The following is a 5,020-nucleotide window of genomic DNA, read 5'->3' on the forward strand; positions in this document are numbered from 1 at the left end:
CTCCTGCGCATGGTAAGTCCCCACTTTGACTAGTGGACCACAGTGGTGTTTTGGGGCCCCTGGAATTGATTCAGAACCGGAGGTTAGTCCCTGAGAAGTCTGGCTGTTGCCCTTCCTCCAGGGCATGGTCACTCTAGTAAGTGGACAGGGCCCTTAGGGAGGCTGGGAGGCAGATCTGTTCACACCGGGGTGGGTTGTGGGCTCCCTCCCGGAGGGATGCAGGTGCGAATATGGTTTGCTGTGACACCTACCGCTTCTCGCCTGGATTACAGGCATCTCATTTCCCATTGGTAGGGAGCTCGGTGCCAGGTCAAGGACAAAAACATGACTGAGTAGATTGCATGCTAGTACCTCTTAGGGTCTGTTTCCTGGCACCTTCTGGAACCTGTCAGAGTGCAGTCAGGAAAACAAGAGACTAACGAAATTTAAAAGACGGATTTTAATATGAGAGTTGGCTGAACAGCTGTTGGAAGTCTAAAAAAACCAAGAAGGGGACACAGAGGCACAGGGACCCTTTCAGAAACAGCCATCTCCTTTACCATGGGAAGAAAGAGAAGCTGTCGGGGAGATCAGAATCCAGAAGCTTGTCGGGGAGCCCGTGGGGGCCGGGAACGTGCTCTGAAGAGCGGTCAGCTCAGTGCAGCCCGGGCTGCTGGGACTTCACCCGGCTGTTCTGACCTCCGAGCGGGCAGAGAGGACGGGTCGCTGGGGGCCTGACCTCTCCTGAGCCGTCCGGGCACGGTCCAGAAGGGCAGGTGCCTGACGGTGAAGGGGCGGTGGGCGCACGAGCAGAGCGCAGAGGTGGGGTCGCGCAGAGCCAGAGGGCAGGTGGACCTCACGGCCATGGGAGCTGTCCGGAGCCACGTGGGCTCAGCAGTCCGAGCGTGATTGACAGGTGTCCGCGCCAAGCGGGGAGTCAGGGAGCAGGAAGGGGGCGCAGAGGGGCGCAGGCAGGAGCGAGGGGGCGGCCGGGCTGCTAGGTGCGTCGGATACAAATTCCACCCGTTTCACTACAGTATGCCTTTCCTACACAGCTTCCATTCTTTATGTTCAATGATTACACAGCCAAATTTTGTAATACATTAGTCATTTTGAACAATTGTGTGCTAACACTAACAGTAATGACAACTCAATACAGGAGAATTTTTTTTTTTTTTTTAATGTAGAGTCTTGTACTTACAGGGAAAACTTTAAAACTGAATTTCAAAAGAATTTATTATGACTATATATTATAGGAAATATTACAGGATTATCAGTAAAAGGCATGAAATATATTAGGATATAAATCTTTGAAGAAAGTGGGATAGATATAAAATTTCAAGGAGAAAGTCACTAGGTGCCATTTCTAATTATAAAAGAAGTTGCTTGTGTATATTTTAAAAAGGGTGATGAGGGGTATGAAATGGTTATGGTATATGTAATCCATTGACAAAGTAAGAGTTTTATTTTAAATTTTTATCATATACCACAAATTTGATCTTTTGCAACTATTTAAACTTATTATGAAAAATCTTAGATGTCAACTTTAAAATTTGCAAGGAGGGGGACTTCCCTGGTGGTTCAGTGGTTAAGACTCCCCGCTTCCACTGCTGGGGGCCTGGGTTTGATCCCTGGTCAGGGAACTAAGATCCCACATGCCATGGGGCATGGCAATAAATAAATAAATAACATTTGTAGGAGGTACATAGTTTTGCATTTTTATTTTATTTATTTTTAAATTAAAAAATTTGATTAATTAAAAAATTAATTGAGGTATAGTTGATTTACAATATTTATATTACTTTCAAGTGTATAACAGTGATTCACAATTTTTATAGATTATAAAACATTTATTTTTATTTATTTATTTATTTTAATTAATTAATTATTCTTATTTTTGGCTGTGTTGGCTCTTTGTTGCTGCGCACGGGCTTTCTTTAGTTGCGGCGAGTGGGAGCTACTCTTCGTTGCGGTGCGCAGGCTTCTCATTGCGGTGGCTTCTCTTGTTGCGGAGCATGGGCTCTAGGCGAGCAGGTTCAGTAGTTGTGGCACGTGGGCTCAGTAGTTGTGGCTCGCGGGCTCTAGAGCACAGGCTCAGTAGTTGTGGCACACGGACTTAGTTGGTCCACGGCATGTGGGATCTTCCTGGACCAGGGCTGGAACCTATGGCCCCTTCATTGGCAGGCGGATTCTTAACCTCTGCACCACCAGGGAAGTCCCATAAAACATTTATAGTTATAAAATGTTGACCGTATTCCCTGTGTTGTACAATATAGCCTTGTAGCTTATTTATTTTATACACAGTAGTTTTTACCTCTTAATTCCCTACTCCTATCTTGTTCCTCCCCTTCCCTCTCCCCACTGGTAACTACTAGTTCTCTATATCTGTTCATCTGTTTCTGTTTTGCTATATTCATTTCTTTGTTTTATTTTTTTTGATCCTGAATATGAGTGATAACATAGAGCATTTGTTTTTCTCTCTCTGATTTATTTCACTAAGCATAATACTGGACATGTCCAACCTTTTTGTGGTAAATGATGAAGTTTCATTCTTTTTTAATGGCTAAGTATTGTTCCATTGTTATATATATAGATGAACATCTTCTTTATCCATTCATCTGTTGATAGACACTTAGGTTGTTTCCATATCTTGGCAATCGTAAATAATGCTGCTCTGAAGATTGGGGTGCATGTATCTTTTCCAATTAGTGTTTTCATTTTTTTCAGATATATACCCAGGAGTGAAATTGCTGGGTCATGTGGTAGTTCTGTTTTTAGTTATTTGAGAAACTGCCATAATGTTTTCCACAGTGGCTGCACCAACTTACATTCCCACTAACAGTGGACCAGGGTTCCCTTTTCTCCACATGCTCACCAACATTTGTTATTTGTGGTCTTTTTGATGATGGCCATTCTGACAGGTGTGAGGTGATATCTCATTGTGGTTTTAATTTGCATTTCTCTGATGATTAACAATGTTGTGCATCTTTTCATGTGCCTCTTGGCTATCTGTATATCTTCTTTGGAAAAATGTCTATTCAGGTTCTCTGCCCATTTTTAAATTTTTTTTGATGTTGTATGACCTGTTTATTATATTTTGGATATTAACCCCTTATTGGTCATATCATTAGCAAATACTTTCTCCCATTCTGTAAGCTGTCTTTTTGTTTTGTTGATGGTTTCCTTTGCTGTGCAAAAGCTTCTAAGTCTAATTAGGTCCCATTTATTTATTTTTGCTTTTATTTCCTTTGCTTTAGGAGACAGATTCAAAAAAGATATTGCTGTGATTTATGTCAAAGAGTGTTCTGCTTATGTTTTCCTCTAGGAGTTTTATGGTATCCGGCCTTACATTTAGGTCTTTAATCCATTTGAGTTTATTTTTGTAGATGGTGTTAGAGAATGTTCTAATTTCATTGTTTTACATGTAGCTGTCCAGTTTTCCCACACCACTTATTAAAGAAACTGTCTTATCTCCATTGTATATTCTTGCCTCCTTTGTCATAGATTAATTAACTGCAGGTGCATGAGTTTATTTCTGGGCTTTCTATCCTGTTCCATTGATCTCCACTTCTGTTTTTGTGTCAGTACCATACTGTTTTGATTACTGTAGCTTTGTAGTATAGTCTGAAGTCAGGGAGTGTGATTCCTCCAATTTTGTTCTTCTTTCTCAAGATTGCTTTGGCTATTTGGGGTCTTTTGTGTTTCCATACAAATTTTCAAATTATTTGTTCTAGTTTGGTGAAAAATGTCCATGGTATTTTGATAGGCATTACATTGAATCTACAGATTGCTTTGGTTAGTATGGTCATTTTAATAATATCAGTTCTTCCAATTCAGGAACACAGTATATCTTTCCATCTGTTTGTGTCATCTTCAATTTTTTTTTTTTATTAGTGTCTTATAGTTTTCCTAGTACAGTTCTTTTAATTCCTTAGTAGGTTTATTCCTAGGTATTTTATTATTTTTGATGCAATGGTAAATGGGATTGTTTCCTTAATTTCTTTTTCCAGTAGTTCATTGTTAATGTGTAGAAATACAACGGATTTCTGTATATTGATTTCATATCCTGCAACTTTACCAAATTCAATGATGAGCTCTAGTAGTTTTCTGGTGGCATCTTTAGGATTTTCTATCCTAAAGTCATACATTACCATGTCATCTGCAAATAGTGACAGTTCTTCCTTTCCAATTTAGATTCCTTTTATTTCTTTTTCTTATCTGATTACTGTGGCTAGGACTTCCAAAACTATGTTGAATAGAAGTGGTGAGAGTGGGCATCCTTGTCTTGATCCTGATCTTAGAGGAAACACTTTCAATTTTTCACCATTGAGTATGATGTGGGCTTATCATATATGGCCTTTATTATGTCGAGGTATCTTCCCTCTATACCCACTTTGTGGAGAGTTTTTGTCATAAATGTATGTTGAATTTTGTCAAAAGCTTTTTCTGCATTATTGAGATGAGCATATGATCTTTATTCTTCAGTTTGTTAATGTGGTGTAGCACATTGATTGCTTTGCAGATATTGAACCGGAACAAACTTTTTGGCCAACCCAATACATGTAATCAATCACATTTGTGTGTTTAAATCTCATGTTAGTGTTTACTTCATAATTTTCAATTTACTTGGTGTCCCTTTTTACTCTCCTTCTTGGCCTTCTTTTAATCTGTTAAAATGTTTTATTATTCCAATTTTTTCTACTCTTAGCAGTTAGGTATAAATTTGTATTTTCTGTGCTGCATAACAAATTACCACAAACTTAGCACCTTAAAACAACACATATTTACTATCTCACTGTTTCCATGGGTCGGGCATCTAAGGGTGACCCACCTGGTGCCCCTCAGGACCTCACAGGCTGCAGTCGAGGTGTCAGCTGGGGCTGTGGTCTCACTGGAGGCTTGAGTGGGGAAGACTCCACCTCCAAGTTCCTTTGGGTTGTTGGCAGTATCCGTCTCCTTGGAGGACTGAGTCCTGGCTTTTCTCTGGCCATTGGCTGGAGGTGCTCTCCAGGCCTGGAGGCCGCCCACAGCTCCCCATAAC

Source organism: Eubalaena glacialis, chromosome 17 (assembly GCF_028564815.1).
Source record: "Eubalaena glacialis isolate mEubGla1 chromosome 17, mEubGla1.1.hap2.+ XY, whole genome shotgun sequence".
In the NCBI taxonomy this organism is placed as follows: Eukaryota; Metazoa; Chordata; class Mammalia; order Artiodactyla; family Balaenidae; genus Eubalaena; species Eubalaena glacialis.